Source organism: Chionomys nivalis, chromosome 25 (genome assembly GCF_950005125.1).
Source record: "Chionomys nivalis chromosome 25, mChiNiv1.1, whole genome shotgun sequence".
Classification (NCBI taxonomy): Eukaryota; Metazoa; Chordata; class Mammalia; order Rodentia; family Cricetidae; genus Chionomys; species Chionomys nivalis.
The window spans coordinates 31,939,895-31,966,224 of NC_080110.1; positions in this window are offsets into that span (position 1 = coordinate 31,939,895).

Below are 26,330 nucleotides of genomic sequence, written 5' to 3' on the forward strand. Positions count from 1 at the left end.
GGAAAGGAAAAAGCTAATAAAAATATATTAATGTCAGAATTTAAATGCAAGTCCCCTAGCTCCCAATTTTGGCCTTTTCATTATAATTGTTATTTTCTAAACTAGTGAACAATTACATTAACTTAAAGAGAAATTTTATTTGATGATCCAAATTATATATAGTACTAAGTCTTAGCTTAAATTTATTTCCATATACTTCAAGATGTGTTTCTCCCCCTAGCTATGTGTTATTTATTGACTTGTTTAAAAACTTGCCTTGATCTGTAGTCAGACTGGCTTATACTCAAAGTCTTCTGTTCTGGTGAGTTAGCAATTTTTGTTTTGTAGTAAAAATATAGTATATTTCTAGAGAGAATATTTTTATGAGTTAAAACAGTTTAGAGTCTAGATTTTAAAATGCTGTTAATCAGGCACCTTCAATACATACTATCAAAGGAAAGCCAAGCTGAGATGTATTAAACTGCTCTATCTTATCCACATTAAAAATCTGTGGTTTTTGACTGGAGAGATGGTCAGTAGTTAAGGACACTGGCTTCTCTTTCAGATGATGTGGGTTCAATTTCCGTGATCCACAAGGTGGCTGACAGCTGTTTGTAACAGGATCCTTCTTCTGGCCTCAGAAAAGATTAGGTATGCGTGTGATGTACAGGCATACATGCAAGAAAATACCTATACACATAAAAAGTAAAATTTTTTAAAAATAGAAATAAATGATTTGATTAGACTTTGACTATGTTTTTATATTTGTTCATCTAGGGTTCAGCTGAACCATTCATAACCACTGCTTCAGAGATGGTTCAGCCATTGATGGGAACAGCAAAAGTCATTAGGCCAGGACAGTGTTTGACAAAGTCCAGCAAAACTGAGCCACATGATGGCCACTATGCTACCTTTGATTTTCATCTTCATCTGTTGCATACTTGGGGGACATTTAGTACTTGTATAATATGGAGATATTGGATTGATGGAAAATTTCTAATGAATCACTTATTCCTTCTTTCAGGAGTGCTGTTTCTAAGCATCTCCCGGAAAGTCCTGAACACACTAACCCTATCACTTTTGGGTAGATACCTTTATCTTCTTAAAGGTCTTCCTGATGCAATGGAGATTGTGGTACACATAAGAATCTAGAGGTCTCATTATGAAGCTATGAGATATTCTTAAAACATCTGCCTCTGTACTTATTAAGAAAGAAGATAATCAAATTAATACAAACTTTAAAAGGTCAGAAAAACTTGTTGTAGTAGAGGAGTTGGCCCCAGATCTGACTGCAAGCCTCTTCCCACTATACACTCAGGCAATAACATGGCACATAGAACAACACACTTAGATCAGCTCAAGTTACCTCTACCCTACAGGGAGGCTTACACTGGTGAGTAAAGTATGGAGTGGAAGGATGATAGAGAATGAGGTGTCAAGACTGCCCTTTCTTAGAAAAGTTAGCTCATCTTATGTGACCAAGGAACAGCAGAATGCCACGATTATAGTTATAAACAAATTTTATAAAGATATAAATGGGAATGTTGTTTTATGCCAGCATTTGGATAATAACTGCAGCAGCTTTGGTCTGAGAATATTTCTTGAGCACTCTGACCATTAAGAGTTAATAGTACACTGCTCAGGACCTGGCAATCTGACCAAGCTGTCTAGAAGACGTAGTTTCGAACTAGTGTCTTTGTAGCCACAAAAGCTACTAGCATAAGAACCGGCAGTCATGTACCTTTAGATTCTAAAAAAATTGAATGATGGGGAGATGGATAAAAATGGTTATAAAAGGTAATGGTTTGTCAGTTATGACTAAACTTATGACCCCAAATGTGTCAGAGAAAATGTTAAATACAGGTCCAAAAACAAAAAATGATAGAATCTGTGTTTTGGAACAGCATGAATCCATCCCTGATTACTGTATAAATAAACAGAGATAAACAAAGAAACGCTCAATCAGGATGCAAGATTCGCCCAACCATCATGCCCGGCCTACTCCATCTCTTGTCTACTCCTTACATCCTCTCTGGATCTGTCAACCACCAGAGCTGGCTCCCAGTACAGAGCTTGATTGACTATTGCCTAAATATTTGATATATGCACATGAATGAATGAAACAATAAACCGATCTGGTGACAAAAGTCTGTAATCACAGCTACAGAAGAGGATGATTTTAGAGGATCACACATTTAGTGTTTACACAGGCTGCAGAATGTGTTCAATCAGCCTGATCCATTTGATAAAACTCTGTCTCAAAAGAAAATGAAGAAATAACAGTGCAATGAAGTTTGGTTGTGGAGCACTGGCCTACTAAATGTAGGACCGTACGTTTCATTCCCTGTGCTACAGATAAATAAGCTGAAGAAATCACATTGACTTTCACTTTGAACCATCTTTTTTTTCACTAATGTGCAGTCTTTTTCTAGTATTCTAGTTATACCCAGAACATAGATTTTTTTTTGGTTGGGCAGAAAAATGCAGCAACAGTTCACTTGTCTGCATATCTAGAATGTCAGTTCATTTTACCCTCATAATTCTAAGGTGCATACTTAGGCTCAACTGTAGCAGCTATTCAGTTCAATCATTATTTTTTTTAGTTCAATATGGCTGAGGTTCTCTTAAGAAATTAGTGAATGTTGTTCTATGTTTGTACATGTGTATATGTATGTGTGTGGGTGGATGTGTTACGTGTTTAAGTATGATATGTCTATGTGGTGCATATGTGGTGCGTGGGTTATGTGTATATGTTTGTGTTTGTGTGTGTGTGATGAGAGAAAGTGAGAGCTCTGTTTGCATTTTATGTGATATATATATATATATATATACATATACACACATATATATGATGTATGGGTATGTGGAATATATACCTAGTATATGGTATATATGTGTGTGTGTGTATGTGCACATAAGTGCATGCATACTGTATACATGGTGTTGTTCCTCTGTGTGTGTGTGTGTGTGTGTGTATGCATGACTACATGCTGTTTATGTTTGATTCAGTAATCTGGCTGAATTTGTGGTCCTAATTTGTCTATGGCCATCTTTAAATGACTTTATTGTAAAAAATTGAAAGGTTTTCTTAAAAAAAAAAACTAGACTGAGCTTAGTAACAACACAAAACATTATCAACAAGGGATGCTGAAAACACCAGATAACAAGGAAATATCCAGTTATGCCTAGAGAAACAAAATCTTTTGATAGTTCATGAAGTGCTGAGTATGGTTTTACTTGAGATCTGAGGGAAAATGTACATACTGGTAAAGGTGGCAAGCATCTCTATGGGAGCCAATTTAACTTTTTTGAGCCTGTCTCAGATGACTTATTAGAAATTATAAAAGCCATCTTTAATGGCTTCTCAGTTGAGGAGCATGATGAGAAATATGCTTTTCTGTTGAGATTCTAAATTTACAGACATTAAAGAAGAAAACTTCATCACACAGGGCAAATCAGCGGAGAGCTAGAGCTACGCACTCAGATCAGCAAGCGGCAATATTTAACCTTCATAGAGAAAACAGCAAATGTCGGGTAGGACCCGGTGTTTTGTCTGCTGAAGCCAATGACAGATGAAGAATCTTAGTAAAGTAAACAGAAAAATACATTTGCAAAAGTTCGAATGATTTATTGATTTTCAGTTCTTAATATTTATCATTTTTAATTGTGTGTGTGTGTGTGTGTGTGTGTGTGTGTGTGTTAAAGCGCTGGCGATACATCCCCTTAGAACTGGAGTTGTAGGCAGTCAAGAGCTCTACAACATGGATGGACCCGGTCCTTTCTAAGAACTGTAAACATGCTTAGCTCATGAGCCCTCTCTAGCCCTAGTTGATACCATTTTTATTCTAATCTGATCAATTCAGTCAAATATCGTCACTTACATAGCTTCATTTCCATGAAAGTCTTGACCAAATGTTAAATTTGACAAGCAATGTAAAGGTTATTTGATCCGAAATTCTTGTTTAAAAGAGATCCCAAAACGTTTATTTGCTGTGATGAGAACCGATCAATTTAGTCTGTCAACAATCCTTAGAAACCATGCTGTCAGTCATACTCAGGAGCAGGAGATGTCCCCTTTGGTAAACCTCAGCTGAAAAGGACATACTAAGAGTTGATCTTATTTAAAGGCCAGAAGCAGATTAAAGGTCTTGAGCTTAAGCCTATTAAAATTTTTCAAGAAAGTTCATATTTGTAAGCCAGAGAGCAGACAAAATCACAGGCAAGCAAGGGGTGTCCAGGGTGACTCTGTTTGTTTTGCCTTGAAGCTTTCAGTACCCCAAAGCTGACGATCTACTGTGTCAGAAATCCTCACCTTCAGCCTGTACCTGGAAGCAGAATAGCATCTTGTGTCAGAACTCACAGTGTCCCCAGTGCTTGAGGGCATTTGAGGACAGTATTTCCAAGTCTGCGGAGGATATTCTTCAAACATGAGACCTGGTGATTTATGTTGATTTTATTACACACAAATGAACAGTCCATCAAGGAGCAAATAGAAGGGAGATGCTTCAACACAGGGGACTAATTAAGATGTCACAGTGCCACCCAGGTGTCCCCTAGTCTTTTTCCTGGTAGATTTATCATCTGGAAAAAGCATACACATTTAGGTACTCCCTGTGGACTAAATTCTTTTCCATGATGTAACCAAGGCTCCTGAGAGTGATAAATGGACAAACTGAAATGAAGACGCGGATTCTCATTAATGAGCCTGGAGTCTTTTCTCGTGTGTGCTTTGTAACTGAGTATTTTATGTTGCTGCTCCAGAATGAGAATGAAATACAGGATTTGGGTGACATCATCAAACTAGAACTGAGAATGGCATCATGCTCATTTCTGTCTATAGTGTGACTAATGACTCTTATGTTGTCATGGTTGTTCTACTTAGATATACATTATAAAAGATTATAGTTTCTTGGTTCACTAACTGCGAAATGTTCACATATTCATTCAAAAAATGTAGACATTATTTAACTAATTGAAAGTTCTTTATCTGACAACAATGTTCTGTTTTGAATGAAAATGGTGCTGATAGGCTCATATATAAGAATACTTGGTCCCCAGTTGGTATAACTGTTTGGGACGGATTAGAATGTGAGGCATGGTTGAATGAGGTGTGCCCTTGGAAAGGTATTTTGAGGTTTCAAAAGACCATACCATTCCAAGTCTTTCTTTCTTTGCCTTATGGTTGCATCTAAAGATGTGAGTTCTTAGCCACTGCTCTGGCATCATGCGTGCCTGCCTGATGCCATGCTTCCCTCTATGATAATCTTGAACAGGAAGCATCTGACATCATAAGCACCAAATTTGGCATTTTCCTTTGTAAGTGCCTTGGTCGTGGTGTTTTATCACAGCAATAGGAGAATAACGAAGGTAAGCACTATGTATTTATTGTGAGACTGGCAGTGGAAGAAGAAAAGTAACCACTTTAGGTAGGTGGAAGGGGAACACTGCATAGAGAAGATGCATCTGAATTACGTAAGTCGAGATAACTTGAATACTCAGAGACGATGGAAATGTCTGTGGCCAGAAGCCACAATCCTCCAGCTGTTACTTACTCTGAAGACACATTGACCAGAGCACCTAATGCCATCTAACATTTTACACAGTTTCTCTTAATGTTTTAACTTCACCAAATCTCCATTTGAGCTTTTAGTTAAAAAATATATATATATCTGCTAGGATGACTTAATTTTTAATGCTTATCTAACTTATTTTAAACTAATGTAAGAATGGGGAATATTAAATAAGATTTATGAAGAGACTTGGTTAGGGCTGAGTTCCTACATTAGGCCCCAAGGCACCAAACCAGAAAATAATCACTCAGGCAAAATGTCTATGTAATTGGATCAGAGGTGACTTGTTTGTCTAAAGCTCCTATAATCAGGACAGACACTACAGTCAAGTCTCCAATACACCCTTTGTCTTAGACCCAATAAGGGATTACCTCATGATTTGACCTTTGCAGGAAGCATAATCTAACGCAGCCTGATATCAGCTGCATGCCTTCTGTGCCCTACTGCTCACTTCATTCAGCTCAGGCCATCTCACAGACCCAACTACACTGCCCTGCCTGACTCAAGAATAGCTAATAAAACCAAACCCAATCTTTAATTTGATGATACTGCATTATTGTCAAAAGATGGTTGAGTGCTTGACTAACTTTAGTATGTGACTGTTTTCTTAATTTTGTCTGCTAACACACTAAACACATATGTGTAATGTGCATCTTATAGTAAAAGTCATTACTGTACTCTTGCTAGTTTTTAAAAGACCCTGTGGTGATATATAAAAAGCCTGAAACATTTAAAAGATAGCCATTTCTAGGATAATTGTGCACTGAAAAAAATATTTAAGTAAAATTTTAAGTTTTGTTAAATAATTATAGTTAAATCTAATGTCATCTCCACACTTCTGAAAAGATGTAAAAATGCCCAAGGTAATATGAATTTTTAAAGTGTTGTCATAAGGAAATCTGTGATAGGCTAGGGGAAAAAACATGCTGAAGTGTTTAATGGAAGAAAACACAGTACACATTAGTACAATGAAGACATCAGCTGTGGTTGGGACTTACGGGTGCATTTAGAAATTATGGGCAAAAGATTAGGGAGGTTTAGTACATAAATTACCTCATGAACACCCTATGGTCTCAGAAACCACATAAATACAAGGGATGTAAGGAGGCTCTCTGGGATTTGAAGTAGATACGAGTGATGTGTGGAATATGTTAACTAACTAGCCCTGTTGTGTATGCAAACACTGGGTTCAACTGAGAAACTCTTTCAATGAATCATGTGAAGATCAATGATGGAAGACTCCTGCTCCAGCCTCATGCCTCTACATGCACATGTGTACACATGAATCTATACATACATGTGAGGCCAAACACATGCAAGCACCTATATATTCATACACATACACAAAAAGTGAGAAACTATGAGTCATTAAATGGCATCTAACACAAAATTTTCAATGCCCAACAAAAGTTTAAGTTCTGTTAAATTATAGAAATTAGGATGACTGTCTTACTTTCCAGAAGTGTTTTCTATTTGTTGTTTGTTTTTTGGAGACTAGATTGCAATGAGGCAAGACAAGTGCAAACTGTGCCAGCAGTCTCAGTAGTACAGATGAGCGGTAGTCATCCTGATCAGAGTAGATCAAAAGGAGCAGTTGTATGGCCTGAAGCATCTGTTGCTGTGATTACAGGGAGATGGAGGGAGGGCAGTTTGAGAGTGGCACGCAGCATCGTTCACTAAAATATTTTCTGAAACCTGTAATTGTAGAATAATGAGGTGAAGAGACAATAAGCAAAGGAAATGTCACATAACAATTTCAAAAATGGCCAACTAACACTAGAGATAAGGCTTGTGGTTAACATGTTTGCTGTGGGACCATGAGGAACTGAATGTGAATATAAAATGTCCGTGTAAAATGTTGGCTGTGGGAGTCAGATGCTGTAACCCTAGGGCTGGAAGGAGGCTACAAGTAGGTACTGGGGAGCACAATGCCATCCACCTTTACCTACTCAGTGAGCTGGAATGATCCTGGCTCAAGCAGTCAGAAACAGAGCAAGATATCCAGCACTGACCTCTGACCTACAGTTAGACAGGTAGGGATCCCAGAGAGGGCTTTGTCTGTGTGTCTGTGTATGTCTCTGTGTGTATGATTAACTCTGGTTCAAGCCAAAAAATTTGTCCTCATGATCCTTGAATTTTTATTGATGTTTTCATTCTTGAATATTTTTTAACTTGTCCTCATGAATTGCAAAATGGGTGCAAAATGAACAACCACCTTTTATACCATAGTTCTGGGACTTAACAAAGGTCTCAGCTTCATGGTTCTCTTGATTTTACAACTAAAATCAAGTAAAGTTATATAGAATGAACAAATTGTTTCTAAAATACTTATGAACACACACACACACACACACACACACACACACACACACACACACACACAATTATAAGAGTGGCCAGAAGCTAGGAAAGAACAAGTGGTAGTGGTACTTAGGGGAGATTGAAGGGAGGAGAAGAAAAGTATCAAGTTGTCTAATTATATTTTAAGTTCAAAATGTTTTAAAGGTTATTATTAACTATGTAGTTGTAGTTGATCTCCTAGCTCATGGCTTCAGAGTCGATTACTTTTTGTCTTTCACCTGGAGCACAGTTCTTAGCCTCTATGTTGTACCCCTCTGGGGTTCAAAAGGCAGTGTCACAGGGGTCACCTAAGACAATCTGAAAACATAGATATTTACATTGAAATTCTTATCACTAGCAAAATTAGTTATAAAGTAGCAACAAAAGTCATTTTCTGGTTGAGGGACACCATAACTTAAGGAACTTTATTAAAGTGCCACAACATTAGGAAGGTTGAGAACCACTGAGCTCAAGTTAGAATAGAATCGAATAAGTTTATGAAGGTAGAAGGGAAAACAAATTGCCTCAAATTTTACCAACCTGTACTGTCATTCATTGTTTACCATTATAGGAATAGTGTAAAATATTACAGAAACAATAAAAGCACTATGGATTCACTTGTAAAAAATATTTTCTAATGTACTCATATCCAATGTTAGTCTTTGAGGGCACCCCACAGTAAGAGTTACTTATATTTATACTTTAAATTACCAGTCCAGTTTATCACCTTGTTAGCAGGCACTTGTTGATGTCAGAGACCCAAGCTGATGGAGGAAGGTCATTGGCTAATAAAGAAACTGCCTTGGTCCATTTGATTGGCCAGCCTTTAGGTGGGTGGAGTAAACAGAATAGAATGCTGGGAGAAAGAAGCCGAGTCAGTGAGTCGCCATGATTCTCCCACTCCAGACAGACGCAGGTTAAGATCTTTCCTGGTAAGCCAGCTCGTGGTGCTACACAGAATATTAGATATGGGTTAGATCAATATGTAAGAGCTAGCCAATAAGAGGCTGGAACTAATGGGCCAGGAGTGTTCAAAAGAATACAGTTTCCGTGTAATTATTTTGGGGCATAAGCCACGCGGGCGGCCGGGTGCCGGAGACACAGCCCCGCCGCTCTTATTACAACACCAAGCGATGCACAGGGTAAGACCCTGTGGAAATACTCAGTGATGGAACTGGAAGTCACCCTCTCTGGTGTTTCTTACCAGTAGTACTTGGTGCTCAAGGTAAAACACAAATGGTCCTACAATGCAACGTTTTAAGACAGGCTAAAGAACAGGTGTAATATTGATCCAGATTTAAAATGTATTTCCTTAGCAATTCACTTAAGAGCACCCGAGAACCACACCATTAATATTGTAATGAGCATATTTCAACATCAATGATCTCATCACAAAATCTATTTTCTTTGCCTTAGTCATCTTCTTCTAATAAAATACCCGAGACAAAATGTTTAAAAAGATTTACTTAGCTCACAATCCTGCGGGTTCAAGGATCTGGCACCTGTCCTGATTTACAGCTACTGAGGGACCTGTGGTAAATGGCAAGTTTTAGAGACTGTCTCATGGCATGTCGTCACCTCTTGAACAAGAAACAATGAGAGAGCTAAAGAGGCAGAAAGAGACAAAGCTAGGGCGAAGAGGAGGTGGAAGAGAGACTGGAATTTTATTTTTCTTTCCTGGATTATTTTCTTAACGATTTAAGGTTCTTGTGCTAGGTTTATAGAGATTCTACACCTAATAACAACACACGGAGAATTAAGACTCTAGTCTTACGGAGCCAAAATGGACCGGTGGAGCGTGCAGTAGAATCATAATTAGATCACAGAGTAAAGCTCAGTCTGAAGATCATTTTGTAGGCTGCCCCTGAAGCCACATTGGTTATTGCACACATTAGGAGTGGGCAATTCTTTGTGGAATACTCTATGAAGCACACATTCTAATGAAAATTTTTGAGGGTTTATGGTATCTTTGTTTGCTTGTTTGTTTGGAGGGTATGTTCAAGATAGGATTTCTCTGTAGCTTTGGAGCCTGTCCTGTAACTAGCTCTTGTAGACCAGGCTAGTTTCGAACTCACAGAGACTTGCCTGCCTCTACCTTCCACGTGCTGGGATTAAAGGCGTGTGACACCACTGCCCAGCTATGATATCTAATAAAATCAAACATAGCCCCAAATTCCAGAGGAAAAGTGCTCGGATTCACTTTTAGAATTCTACCCAAATTAAAGTGACTTCATTTCAAGGACATCAGATCGTTGTACGTCTTGATTTCAGCCACACTCTAAGTACTTCTTCAACTCAAGTTCTCTAGGGTTCTTTTATAAAGCAAAATGTTTGTTAAAATTTCTGATATTACCCTAATTTTGATTGTATGTCTGTATTCCAGTACACCTTTGAGTTTAGGTAACATGAGCCTATCTGAAAGAGATAATTTAGCTTTCAGGTGCAGGGAGAGACATGCCTTCCAAGGTGGATACCTCCACATGAAACTGGGTCCCCAGGACAGAGACAGGATACTATCAGACTGGCTGGTCCACAGAAGTGACTGCCTTCTTTTTCTTGAATTTTAGAAGACATTGGGAAACAGCAATTGTTTTTAAAAAATGATTTGTTTATTGCTTGCCCAAAGGGGGCTGATAAAGAAATCTAATTTTCTCTCCTCCGTGCATTTGACTATCTTACAATTTATAAAAAGCCATTAGACAAAGTCTAGACTATGCGCATTTAAGTTTGAGATTGACTGATAAGCCCTTTCTGGTTGCACGGGACCTTGGTTTTCTGTCATTTCAGCTCTCCCTTACAAAGAAAGTGTTTTATTCCAATCCATGTAGTAGAAAACCAAACCTTCAAGATCCCTGATATGGAAGGAGGAAAGAATCATGAGTTTTTTGAGGCATCAGGACCTCCACTGCTGGCAAGGCAGAGATATTCCTCAGTTAGTTCCTTTATAAGAAGAAAACCTTTGCTTCAGAGGTCAGCTCTATCTCATAACTCCCAAATTTCTGATAAGCCCACACATTTTGCCAATTACAGGAGAAGGGAGAGACATAAATATCTCTAGAATGCTGCAGCCTGTTCTGAGGACCCTTCAGAGTGAAATCACCAATCACCATTGCAATAAAAGAAATGTCTGAAAACATTTGAGAAAGAGCTCTCGCCTGTTTCTGCCACTTCATTCTTCCATTCTGCTGCTTTCAAACTCCATCTGAGACTCCGGAATTTTTTTCTTTTCTCAGGAAGTGGTCAGTTCACTGGGGTCCACTAACTTTACCAAATACGTTGGGACTGACTTACTTCACCAGTGTTTTCCGAAGTGCTGACTTAACCAAATATCATAGGTTATGATTTGAGTTATGGTGCCTCTTTCATGTGTTATATGCATTTGTGGGAATATTTGATGTAAGACGTCAGTTTTTGTTGAATATTTCTTTCCAATATTGCTTAGGACCAGAAGTATTATATAGTGTGGTTTTTAAAATGTCAGGATATTTGCATATGAGGCCCTTAGAAATGAGATACAAGTCTGCAAAATGTATCCAGGCTTCATCTACAGCATATATACACACAGTCTAGAGGTAATTTCATGCACATTTTCAGGTGCCTGTGGTTTGACTGTGACCAATCACCAGATCAGATGTGGTATTTAGTAGTGATGGTATCATACTGACAGTTAAAATGGTTTGGATTTTGGAGCATTTTAGATTTGTGCTTTTCAGATCAGGGATCCTATAATGTATTTACACAACTCAGAAAAACAAAACTAAAGTATTTTTTATGGTGTGCTGCAACTGGCATTAACTGTCCTACCACAAAGAGGCTCTTTTTTGTTTATAAACGAACTAATTGTTGTAGCAGTGGCATGCATTACACGACTATCTGATATAAACCAAAAACCCCGAAAACTATCGTCTCCTCAACCATTTTATTTATTTATTTATTATTATTATTATTTGGTTTTTTCGAGACAGGGTTTCTCTGTAGCTTTGGAGCCTGTCCTGGAACTCCCTTTGTAGACCAGGCTGGACTCTAACTCACAGAGATCCGCCTGCCTCTGCCTCCCGAGTGCTGGGATTAAAGGCATGCGCCACCAACGCCCGGCCTCTTCAACCATTTCAATGAAACAAACAAAACACTACAAGGGTAGCTAGGACTATGGTAATGAAACTGTTAATGTGTCCCATAAAAGGAAACGGAAGAGGATAACCGGACCCTCAGTGAGATTTTGGCTAGGACGCTCTGTTGCTCCAGTTGCCCACAGACAACTGGACGCATGACAGAGCATATCAGGGACAGAAGGGTAACTGGGGATTGGTACTGCAATGGTGCAGCTCTCATGAGGTGTCCCTTACGTTTTGGTGGGGCTTTTAAAGGATAGAGCTTCCTTTGAGGTTCATATAGTTCTATGCATAAATCCAGTATCCTCATTGCTTACGAAGCTAGACTTGGATGGAGCTTTCTTTGTTGTGCTGCCCTATCTGGGGTTAGTGGCTATTTTTTAAATATATCTCCATGGAAAGCAATCTATCATAAATTAAAATATTCCGGTTCAATAGAGTGTTCATGGGTAGTTGTTTGTCCCATGATTCAGTTTTGGGTTCAATTTCCCAAAGGTTGCCCTCTCTTTTTGTGTGAGCATTTACTCTTGATTATATAACTTTTTGAGAAGGTTGCTAAAATTGTTACACACAAAAAATATGTACGATTCAAGTATAGGGAGACTATTGGCAGCTAAGAGTGCTTACTGCTTTGGTATATGATCTGTGTTCATTTCCCAGTTACCTATATTGGGTAATTCCAGTTCCTGGGATCTGAGATTCACTAGATCCCACAGAAGCTTGAATGCATTATGCATACACACACACACACACACACACACACACACACACACACATTCATTCAAGTATCTTCATACACATGCACATAAATAAAAACAGTGTTTCTTTTAGAAATATGTATGACTTTTAAAATCATATTTATGAAAATGGCCGTGTTAGGTAAATCTTTGATGTAGGCATGATAGGTTTTTTGTTCGTTTTTCATTCATTCCATTTGGTGATTTTGAAATTTGTTATAATTTTTTAAATGAAATAAATCGAGGGGGCTTAAATGCTAATTTAATTTAGAAACCTGCCAAAAGGTTTTCTTATTAAGTAATTCATGGAAAGGGCAGAAATCATGTCACCACGACAACGTGTGGGCAGTTAGGGAAAGCTACTAGAAGATGAAAAGAGAGACACAAGCCTGCCCAGGTAATTTGACAGAACTGTGAGACCAGCCTGCCTGGAAATTGTCATATTTTGGCTAAGGCTCTCCTAGACAGTTGGAGAAAGCATTCCTGGATGATTGGTGGGGCCATCTAGGCTATCGAGGCATAGATTAGCCAATCCAGACAGACAGTACACAAGTGTCTACATGGAAAATGAAGAAATGATCATGATTTTTTCCCTTTATACTGGTTTTCCCTTTATATTTGTTTTACAATGGTGAAAGCATAGTGGGATTAAATGTTTTTTGGCTCGAATTGATGTTGTTACTAATTTTTTTTTTCTGTTTTTGGTGGTGCTGGAATTTTGTTTTAATTTACTTAAAATGGGAGAAACCAAAATGAGATGAAATGATAAAGAACAGAAATAAGTCTAAAGACACCATCTATGCTCCAGGAAATATATGTGATATTCAGAACACATTAATTTAAATAAATAGTTGTTGAATAAGGATATTCAATGCTGGGTAATTTAGTGTATTTATAAAGTAAAAAGACCGGCCGGGCGGTGGTGCACACCTTTATCCCAGCACTCAGGAGGTAGAGGCAGGAGGATCTCTGTGAGTTCAAGGCCAGCCTGGTCTACAGAGTGAGTTTTCAGGACAGGCTCCAAAGCTACACAGAGAAACCCTATCTCAAAATACAGCAACAACAAAAGGACCAAAAAATGCCCGAACAAACTTTGTATTTTTTTTTCATTTTTTTTATTCTTTTTTAATTAAAATTTCCAACTGCTCCCCGTTTCCCATTTCCCTCCCCTCCTCCCACACATTGCCCCCTCCCCCCACTCCCCTCCCCCATCCCCACTCCTCTTCTCCTCCCCCCAGTCCATTCCCCCTCCCTCTCGATACTGAAGAGCAGTCCAAATTCCCTGCCCTACAGGAAGACCAAGGTCCTCCCACTTCCATCCAGGCCCAGGAAGGTGAGCATCCAAACAGGCTAAGCTCCCACAAAGCCAGTTCATGTATTAGGATCGAAACCTAGTGCCATTGTCCTTGGCTTCTCATCAGCCTTCATTGTCCACCTTGTTCAGAGAGTCCAGTTTCAACCCATGCTTATTCAGTCCCAGTCCAGCTGGCCTTGAAGAGCTCCCAATAGATCAGTTCCACTGTCACAGTGGGTGGGTGCACGCCTCGTGGTCCTGATTTCCTTGCTCATGTTCTCCCTCCTTCTGCTCCTCATTTGGACCTTAAGAGCTCAGACCGTTGCTCCAATTTGGGTCTCTGTCTCTCTCTCGATCTATCGCCAGTTGAAAGTTCCTGTGCCATTCTCCTTGGCCTCTCGTCAGCTCTCATTGTCCGCCACATTCCGAGAGTCCGGTTTTATCCCATGTTTTTTCAGTAGCAGTCCAGCTGACCTTGGTGAGCTCCCAATAGATCGGCCCCACTGTCTCAGTGGTTGGGTGCACCCCTCATGGTCCTGACTTCCTTGTTCATGTTCTCTCTCCTTCTGCTCCTCATTATAACCTTGGGAGCTCAGTCAGGTGCTCCAGTGTGGGTCTCTGGCTCTATCTCCATCCATCGCTAGATGAAGGTTCTATGGCGATGTGCAAGATATTCATCAGTATGATTATAGGATAGGTTCATTTCAGGTTCCCTATCCTCAGGTGCCCCAATGAACTAACTGGGGACATTGCCCTGGGCATCTGGTAGCCATTCCAAGTTCAAGTCTCTTGCCACCCCTTAGGTGGCTCCCTTACCTAAGGTATGAGTTTCCCTGCTCCCCTATCCAACCTTCCTTTATCCCCAATCACCCCGATTCCCCCAGTTCCCCTCATCCTCTCCTTCACACTTTTCTCTCCCCATCACCCCTCATCCCCATCCCACCCCACCCCCAAGATTCCAATTTTTTGCCCATCAGTCATGTCTATTTCCCATAGCTGGGAGGATATCTATATGTTTTTCCTTGGGTTTACCCTCTTGTTTAGCTTCTTTAGGATCACAAATTATAGACTCAGTGGCCCCTATCCATGGCTAGAAACCAATTATGAGTGAGTACATCCCATGTTCTTCTTTTTGGGTCTGGGTTACCTCACTAAGGATCGTATTTTCTATTTCCATCCATTTGCATGCAAAATTTGAGAAGTCATTGTTTTTTTACCGCAGAGTAGTACTCTAATATGTATATATTCCATACTTTCTTCATCCATTCTTCCATTGAAGGACATCTAGGTTGTTTCCAGGTTCTGGAAACAACAAAAGGACCAAAAAATGCCCGAACAAACTTTGTATTTTTTTTTTTGTCTCTTTGCTTTCTTTGAAAAAGAGATAGAAAATATATTTGGGTGAAGAGGGAGCTGTGAAGAGCATGGAGGAGTTGAGGAAAGGTGAAAACATCATCAGATAGACTATATGAAAAAATATTTTATTAAAATAATAAAACAGAAAGATTTACTCTCTGAGGATTTGGCAGGTAAATGCTTGAGGTCATGTGTTCCGTTTTCACGTGACACAGAGGGAATGCTCATCTCAGCCTGCCTGAGAAAATGTTCCAGGGTTCTGCAAAAGGGAGAGGAGCTTTACATACCTTGTGAAAGGAGAGCTCAGCGGAGGGACTGATTTGAAATGACAGTTTCCCTAGGAAGTGTGGAATGGCGCTGGAACTTCGATTTAAATTGCAGTTTTGTGATCCTTATTACACAGAAGAAATCCAATGTGTTTGTCATAAGTAAACTATAGAGAAAGTCATAGTCTCTCATCTCTAATCTCAGACGAGTCCACGAGGCCCATGAGATTTGGCAGCAGGAGCTGTTCTCAAACGGCCATGTTGAAGCATTCTCAGTGTGCTCGTACTCCAGGGCCAAATGTTAGTCTCCAAGCTTGGAGTCAATCACTTTTTCACTCCCATTAACAAGCCATAATCCTTATTCACACAGGGAACATATTTTTATTTTGCAACCATGCCATTTTGTACATTTTTAGAAATTTTCTCCAACTCCCTTAATGCAGGCTCTTGATGGGAATTAGTACCATCATGGATTAATCTTTAGTTTTCTGTCACAGCAAGAGAAAAGAGTATATATAAGAAGAATAACAACAGAATATGACACCTTGGGAGCCAGAGATTTCAACCATTACTCCTGTTATATGCTGTAAATATTCATTCTTTATTTATATACTGTAATTTAATAAATAAAGAATGAATATTTGCAGAAACTCTTATACACATATGTACATAATCACATTATATATACATAGTTAACATATATATATGTGTGTGTGTGTGTATATATTTATATGTATATTCACACCTCCATCAAATTTGAATTTTTTTTTATACAGGAATATGTTGTGCTGGGGACAGAGAGATAGAATAAGTGAGTTGTCTTAAGCCATACAACTACTGATGGCAAAGCCAGGAGGCAAACACAGGGAGCCTCACTACTCTCTTTAATCACTGGCCTATTTTTTATGCATTAGCTTCCGTGCTGTTTTCATCACATGAATTTAGCACACTCAAAATAGTCGTCAAGGAAAGTTGCCAGTGCTGTGTGACAGACAACATATTATGTCAAACACATTAGTCATACCAATTTAATTGAATGTCATCTCCCTGCCGGGCCAAAATGCTTGAGCCAACCACAGATGATTTAAATATGTGGATAAGTTGAGCATACATAGTTAAATACACAGACGAGTTTTAAACATAGCTTAGGTAAATACAAAGATATACTTTGTGGTGTTGTTGATAGGCAGGAAACTACAGACATACAGTTTCAGGTATTCCTCTGTGGAGTTGTTTAGGCTCTTGTAAGTTTGTATATTGTTGTAGAATTCATTACTTGCTGATATATTAGAAAAATGTTATATGAATATGTCAAAGTGTATAATAGACCAGACATAACTGAAGAGAATGGCACTATATAAAGAATAATAAAACTGAAGAAAAATAATAATATATTTGTCTAATAACACTTCCTGAAATAGAAAGTAATTTAAAACTGTTTAAAGATACAGTAACAAAAACTCTAGCAACGTACATGTGTTTGGTACAGACATGCATTTGATACTTACATTTCTAAAAGCAATTAATTCCTAGGAAAATGTAACCACTAAAATTTTACGTAGGAAATAATTCAATATACTTAGGCAATAGTTCCAGAATGGGAAAAATATTATGTGGTTACCCATTGTTTTGAGACACATGATTTCTAATTACTACTCAGATTAAATTCATTCATAATCTAATAGAAATTTATAGGGCTTAAATTTATCTCAGCTAGATTAAAGTAAATGTTTAAAGTTACTGTAATGGTATCTATTAATTAATGGTGAAAAGCAATGTCTTGTATTTGTTTTCTGTAAGTAAAATCAAAAAAAGAGGAGAGAGAACATTCTATTTTTGATGGTTCTGTTAAGATAGAGCGACTGAGATAAATCTTTTTCTGTTTGTTTAAATGGCGGGCAATATTTAAGCTTAAGTTCTGAAGCACTGAAGAGAACTGAAAAGGTGGAAGAGCGTTAAACACACTACACAGGGTTCCTTAGCGTGTGGCAATTGCCAAGGTGTTTGGATCCACCTATCCAGCATAAAATTAACATGGAACCTGCTTTTTATTTGGAAACTACTTGATTAATAATGTTTACGTTAAGATCCTGCCTGAACTCAATAGTACAGCAACTCATTAATTCCAGTGTCCCCATTAAAATAATGCTAGAATGAGTCCATTACACTTAATTTTTTATGCAAATTTGCTATGGCTTATTGTCACAATTCATTATAGCAGTGAGAAGGGATCAGTTTCAGGAGAGTTATGAGCAGCAATGAAGAATGGATGAGTGACTATAAAAGCATCCTGCTTCTCATAATTTTTTTTCTGGAGAGAGTGCCATGAGCATCTCCTCTCTGAACTCACCCTTTCTTTGATCAGAACATTCTCTGGGGTGGCAAAATGCTTCATAAGCAGCTGTCTTTGCAACAGGAATAAAATATGATAAGGAAATAGAACAAGTATATTTTTACATCATTTCTGTGCTTTTGGATCTCAATTAGAAACACATATGTGTTCTGGTTAACAAGCCTAGGACTCTTTACTCTGTTTGACCCAAATGCCTTTATTTAGAACTTTGAGGAGATGGCTAAACAAAACTTGCTGTTCCTTTGGAAGCTAGAATGTGCCCACTCTGCCTTTATTATATAAGGTGTTATAATGAGCAGTCCCTTTACTATCAAATGAATAATTGCTTCCCCTTTCCACCTTTTCTCTTCATTCCACAATGAAATATAAATACTTAAAAAGAAATTGCACAGTGGATATGAAAGGATTCAATATAAACTAGAAACCCATTCATAACACATTCATCATTCCTCCCTTAGCTGTTTCTATTAATTTCAATATTCGGCTCAAGTTCAACACTTTGCCATTCTGCTAATGTCTGCTCCTTGTAACTCAGTGCACTCTAAAGTGTCAATCCTTCTGCTAATAGATCCACTGTCAAAGGCTGCTCTTAGTAACCAATGGTAAGATAACTTCCACTCAATAACCACTGATCACCACAATGAAGATGTTTTGAAATAGTACATCTAATTTATTCTAGTTATTCAGTCTATTATGTGATGGTTCACTTTTCATGTAGAAGTACTCAACAAATCTTATTTATTTTATGCTATAAATTGTATTTCGTCATGAAAAGTGTCATATTTGAGGTGTATCTATAGTACTAGGGAAAATATGATTTTGATATTAGTCTTAAGAGATGAAGAGAAAGTTGTCTAAAGAAAAACTCAACTCCCGCAGTTCCTAGAGAATGAGAAAAGGTAGAAAACCAGCAGATGGGCACACAGTTAAGAGAGTTGAACTATCTCACCACTTTGCAGTGAAAATGTTTAAATAAATAATAGCAACTGGGGATGAACATTTTTTAAAAGTTGTATCGCATTATTTGATTACAAAAATATCAACTACAAAATATCTCAACTGCTTGATGAGGAACTGAGAAACAAAAAAAACCTGTTTACTTGCCTAATGACATTGTAGCCCCGCAACAAATACTGGACACATGAGAATGCTTAAGTCAGGATTTGAACTCAGGTACAATACCAACTCATCGACATGTGGAGGCTTAGATAGGATTGTAATTTTATGTAATCAATTTAGAAGTTGTACAATGTACTTTTAGTGTAATCTAGAACATATATATTAATACCAAAAGACATATCTTGGAAATATAAAGGTCTGATACATGTGAACAGGCATACTTAGGCAATCGACAATCAAATTCAAATATTTTGTATGTAAAATATTATAATTAGTAGTCATATTTGTATTGCTGGTCAATTTTAAATGAGGTATGCATTAGTTAGCATTATGAAAAATTTATACAAAGTACTTTAAGATTTAGAAATTATAAACAAACTGTCAAATAATGTTAAAAGACAAACTGGATATATATATATATATATCTTTTATTTATTATTAACATATATACCATATATATGTGTGTGTGCTGGAATAATTAAGTAACAATAATTCAAACAAGAGAGAAAGTTCTGGGGTAGAGTGATGGCTCAGTAGTTAAAAAAGCTTGCTGCTCCTCTGGAAGACAGAAAGGCATTGAGTTTCCAACACTCACATCCTTGGGTAAACTAACAACCACCTGAAGCTATAGCTTTAGGGTATCTGATACTGTCTTCTGGGTCTGAGGATTTCTGCACTCACATATGTACAAAACTCCACATACGCATAACTTCATGATACAAGAACAACAACAAAATACCTTTGAAAGTGAAAAAAGTGATTAATAAAGAGCCCCCGTGATTACCCAATGGAACAGTGATTTGTGTTGAGCAATGAGGCTCTAGAGATGACCTTAAAATCTGTCTTAAGAATTAAGACTTAAATAGTAAGAACACAATATTTGGTAATAAGTGCACTTTTACGGGAGGTGTTACAAAAACATTAAGACTTCCTTTCTTTGTTCTTGACATTCTTTATAATTGTTTAGATAAATTTCCCTTCATCCTCTACGTCCTAGGGAGACCCAGAGCCTAAGGCATATTTCAAACATGACATGACACCAGACATAAGTGCACAGCAGAAAAAATTGTGGTGCTAAAGTAACTCTCAGGTTCAGAACTGCTTGAGTATAAATCACAGATATACATGTGGGCACTGTTTCACATTCCTGGTGTTGTATATGTGTTTGGAAATATTACCTTTTGCATAAGAAAGTACAGTAGGATGCCATGAATATTGAGTACCTGTCACAGAGCATAACAAGTGTGAAACATACAGTAACTCTTTTGCCATAGCTTTTCCTATTATAAAAGCAGTCTATAAACACAAAAGTGATGTAATGTAATTATAAATTATTAGCATTTCCAGAGGGCATAAGGTGGAGACTTTCAAATGCATTTATTTCTGTGGGTGTTTCTTTCATTTCTTCTGTCTCTCTCTGTGCATATGTTCCTCTCCCACCAATGTGTGCATGTGTGCTCATACCACATGTGTATAGGTGCTTTATAGTGACCATAAGATGGTATTAGATCTTCCTGGAGCTGGAAATGTAGGCAGCTATGAATCACCTAATAGGGTTGCTGGTGCCCTTAATAGATGAGTCATCTCTCCAATTCCTAGAGTGACTCTGAAGTTAGTTCTTAAAGGAGAACTCAGTATGAACAAAACACTTATTGCAAAAATGAATATTTTGGGTATCCTTGTCAGGGAAACAATACACTCACACATACAGATCATTTTTATGTGTGTATGAATAAATGTTTCCATTAATCGTTTTGTTTAATAGATGCCAATAAGTATATTCAGAAAATAGGGAAAAATCCTCTCCAAGTCCTCATGTCATGATTTTACAATTTTCTTATGTAAATTAGACTTATGACCTTTGTGTTCACTGTGGCCGAACCCATTTTACATGAAGTGTCATGTAATTTATTGACCACACTATGATTTTAGTGTTTGAGTGATATGCACATTGTAGATTTGTAGGGTGATTGCAAAATTATAATATATACTTAAAAATAATATATAATTTAAAATTATTTTTTAATGTTTTGATTATATGTATGTTTCTTTGCCCATGCAGTGGTATGAGCTTATATATACGGATACACCCAAAGGACAGAAAAGGGTGTTGCATCTTCTGGAGTTTAAATCACAGGCAGTTCTGGGATGCCATGTGCATGCTGGGAACTGAATCAGGTCTAGTGGAAGAGCAGCAAATGTTCTTACTGGCTGAACCATCTCTTCAGCCCTATATTTCAGTTTTAAAGTCAATCTCAATAGTCCTTTGGATTCCAGCAAAAGTTCTTTAAATTTTTGTTCCACTGAAGAATTTTATCCTCCACAGCAGGATAAAATTCAAAGCATATAAAAAGTCCTTCACCGTGGGAATATTATTTACTGAAACATAAAGGAAACACTGTGAAGTAAGCAATTTCCAATGATACTTTCTTTATGGGCACTTAAATAAACTTGAAGAAATTTTGTTGATCTCCTTTGAAATCTTCATCCAGAAAAAATTTGATAACTGAGCCTTGACATTAAGATTGTGTACAAATGTTCATTAACCTAATGTAATTCATTCTTTTAAAAAAATATGCTCATAATTTATAAATAAAAATCTTTAAAACATTTGTTAGCCTTCTTAGAACTTATTATCCTAAAATACATTTTAAAATTAACAGAATTACATCTCCAATGTTTAAGAAGGATATTTGGAGTGAATTTTCTACTTCTGTGAGTCAAATCACACCAGAATTTCCAAGAAAGTATGCTAATATTTTTAAAAAATAATTTCTTTTTTAAAGACTTGTCCATTTGTTATGTATATAATGTTCTGCCTGCATGTATCCCTGTAGGCCCAAAAGAAGGCACCCGACCTCATTATAGATCGTTGTGAACTACCATGTGTTTGCTGGGAATTGAACTCAGGACCTCTGGAAGAGCAGCCAGTGCTCTTAACTTCTGAACCATCTCTCCTGTCTTGTTAATCTTTTTAAATCTCCATATCACAAGGTAATTTAATTTTTTAAAGCAATATAGAGGAAGCTATCTGTGGGAACAAAAAAATGATAGAATATGGTCATATATAGATGGTGTGTATATTTTAAACAATGGTCCCGAACAAAGAAGTGTCGTCTTGAATTTCATCAAACTTGGAAAAATTGAGTATACAGCTTCTTGTCTATTATGTCCACTGGGGCTCAGGAACCTACACTTGAAGGCCAAGGGCAGATGTTTATTGATTTACAATGAATAATGCATAGAAGGAGCCCTAAGCTTGAATTTCCACACTGGAGCCTCCTTCTAGTTGAATAGCATATGAGCTGTAGACTGACTGCCTGTTGAGACTTTCATATTTGTAGACTACCTTCAGATAGGTTCTTGGCATCAAGGACAAAGAGTATTTTGGTCCTAGTACTGCAGTACACGCTTTTGTTTTTTATTTGTGCATGAATAACAGCATACGCTTTCCTTGATGGCTGGGGGTTTTAGACTGATGAAGTGGTATAAGCCCCTTTCATGAATTATTTCCTCTCTCTTGACCAGGAAACAACTAGACACCATGAAACATTAAATCCTATATCACATGATCTACTTTAGAATGAAAACACATAAGAATAAATAATTGCTTAGTTTATTTAATGAAATAATAAAAATCACAGCTTTGTGCTTTTTTAGTATGAAGATGATGCAATGTTAGATAGTTACATTAAAATCTTACTAAAATATTACTCATATTTAACACATCTTTTCTTTAATGAAAGGAAACTGAGAAAAAAAGAAACACTTGAATTAGGTGCTTACTCAGTAGTCTCTAATAAATACAATGCCCACTTAGATGAGAACTGGCATAATGCCTTTAAGAAATATATTGAAAGAGAAGGCAATATTTTGTTTTAATTTTGTATCTTTTGTTATTTTCCAAATTACTAATTTTATGCATGAAGACAAAATAATAAAAAGTATACTAATAAAGTAAATGAAAAACATATTTTTCCAAAGATAAAAGCAGCTAGCCCCTAACTTCCACTTGTCCTTTAACCAAAAATTAATGGAATAAGATCAGGGGACAGAAACAGATATATAGAGATGACATGTAGCAGGATCTGAAGTTTATATGGCTTGTTGCTAACAAGCATGATATTAATCACAGATATTTTGCTCCTTACTATTGCAGCTTAAATTTATCATTCATCATTTAACAATGATTGGCTGCAAACAAAAGAAGGAAGAGAGCATAGATTTTACAATTTGTCCTGAAAGTCACAGGGCGACAGAAGAGGCATCCAGAAACAGTCTTTGTAGCTCTCTTCTGTATTCAGGAAGATACAAGAAGTTCCTGAATATCAGTGCTAATCATTAGTCTACCCTTATGTCTCCTTCGCTTTTGTATACACATGTGTGTCTCACTATTTTTACATTCTGAGGGGTCTAAATATTAATGATCCACAATTAGTATGAAGAGAAACTTAGTGCATCTCACAAAATTAAGTCCTTGATCATTAAGTTTCAATGAGTTGTCAGTTCATGCAATGAATTCATACCAAGTAATATTCATAAAATGGTAATCTTTTGGAAGAATAGTCATATAATGTAAATAATTTATTATTCCAAATACTGACCATTAATTGAAGAAATTTGAGAAATACATTAGACAATAATTCTTCATACCATGATATAAATATATTTTTTAATATCATACTGTATAGGATAGATGTATATGATAAGTCAGATAATATATCATATATATAATTTTTACATTACTTCTTTGAAAATATTTATTTCAAAAAAGGAAAATATTTAAATATATTAAGTTGAAATTACAATATAAATTCTTTCATAATAAATATATCACTATTGTGATATATACATGGAACTAGCAAGTGGCTTATTTAGGCTTAAGACTCATTTTGGTTAAAGTCAAAAACCATCGCCAGGAACTCAATATTTATATTTGTGTTTTCCTTGGTTGCTTTTCTTTTTTAACATCAAGTCAGGGTCTTTTCTGAACATGGAGATGCTTATTTTGACTTGTATGGCTAGCCTGCCTGCTTTGTGGGTTTCTTGTCTCCACTTCCTGTGTGCTGGTTATACGGGAGTTAGGCTTGCACACTCATTTTTGTGTGGATTTGGGGCATCCAGATTCTATTCCTTTCGTTTGAACGTCAAGTTGTTTACCTGCTGAGCCACCCTTCAAGCCACATTGTGTTTGTTTCTGTCTTAAGGGACTCCTCAGTGAACGTTAACATTCCCATTATCCTTAGATATGGAAACTGGAAAATAGTTATATAATATATAATAATATCTTTAAACATGACCCCTAGTCAGGAACACTCTCCTTTCATGTCCCCTTATGCTTATTGAAGGAAATTGAAACTCTGTTGTTTTATGAGCATGTGTAGTTATAAAATAATAACTTCCTATGTGCCAGGGTGTGTTGCCTGCACATATGTATGTGCACCATACACAGGTAACACTCACAGAGGCTGGAAGAAGGTATCAGATTCCTTGGAACTGGAGATAGAGACCATTATGAATCATGCTGTGGAACTTGAGGATGGACAAGCAGCCAGTGCTCTTAATCACTGAGCCATCTCTTGGGGCCAGATAATCATATTTTATGATAAACTAGTTCACAAGATGTTGAGAAAATTTTAGCTCATATAAAAATGTATATTCTGTACTTAGAAGTACACCACCCTATGTCCCTTCTTGGAAGATGTTTTTCAAATGATCCTTGGAACATCATGTGTGCACCGTAGTTAAGGACCAGAGCAGTTGTTCCTGTAGGAAGAAGTAAAAAAAAAAAAAAAAAAAAAATGATGAGAAGCAACACTGTTTCTCACTGGGGAAGAAACCAAAGAAATGGTAGTGAGGGGCTGAGAAGTCTATGAGAGGAACACCAGCATCAAAGAGAATCATCACATATTCTGTGGGTTGATAATATAACATTTACATAAAATTTGCATATATGAATTTCTGAAAATACAATGAATAAGTTACAAAGTGTAAGAGAGCAATGAGACAATACATGGAAGTAAAAGATTTCAGAAACAGATGAGCCAAACAAGGTAAAGAAAACTCTGGAAAGACTGCAATCTAGCTGGTATTCTCCATGTAACGAAATAGCAATACTCCATGGAGATTCAGGTTTGGAAAATGATCGTATGTTTTATCCGCTGGGAATTTCTACAAATTCATTCTACTTTAAAACCTCAATTATAATAGAAAAATATTTTTATTTCCAGAAATTTCACCCATATTCAGACATTCTATCCATATTTTATTCACTCTCACAACCTATGAATTTTCATATAGCTTAACCATTCTTCATTTCTTGCTGAAATAGCTACTGACATTTATATATTTTAATTTAATGAATTGTTTACATTTATGTGATATGCATGTGGGTTGGCATATGTGTGGAGGTTAAAGAACAATCCGCAAGAATCTGTTCTTCCTTTTACCATGCGCTTTCTGGGGGATCCAATTCCAAACTGGAGGCCTGGCAGCAAGTTCCATTACTCTCTGCATCATCCCATGGATTTCTCTGGCCTTTTTAAAGAAAATAAGCCGTACTGTGACACATATGTTTCTCATATGCAGAATTCTGAATTGAGAATATATCATGACCAGAGGCAATTACCCTTAATTTGTAGGTTAGACTGTAGCATGAAACTAATTGTGTTTGTGGTAGTTTGCAGTGTCTTTGTATGAAAGTGTAAGGAAATAAAACCGTAAATATGAACCCTAGGCAACTAAAATGTCAAAAAATGGAAATTTCTTTATCCCATAATAGTGAAATTTCTGCTTCTCTCAGACTTTGTCGTCTCACTTCCTGATCTTGTGTAAAGCTAAACCAGTAACTGTTTAGTATGAAGTTGAAGTGAATCCAACTTTGTTGGTAACCAAGAAAATCAAACTGTTCAATATTTTAATTATTTGTTCCTCTATTTTGTTTTACAAAGAGCCTATTCCCCAGAATCTTTTACTATTATTTTTATTTTGATAAGTTGTTCAGGTAGTTTTTCTACATTATCTCTGGCATGACATTAAGCATACCCAATGAGGTTTCATCTCCTACTTTACAGTTTCTAAAAGTTTAATTAATATTTTAAAGTTTGTTTAAATTTGATGTTTAGCACCTATAAAATATTGTTATCATGAATAGTTTAATATCCACAGATGATTAAATGGCTTTTAAACTTTCAATGTGAATCAG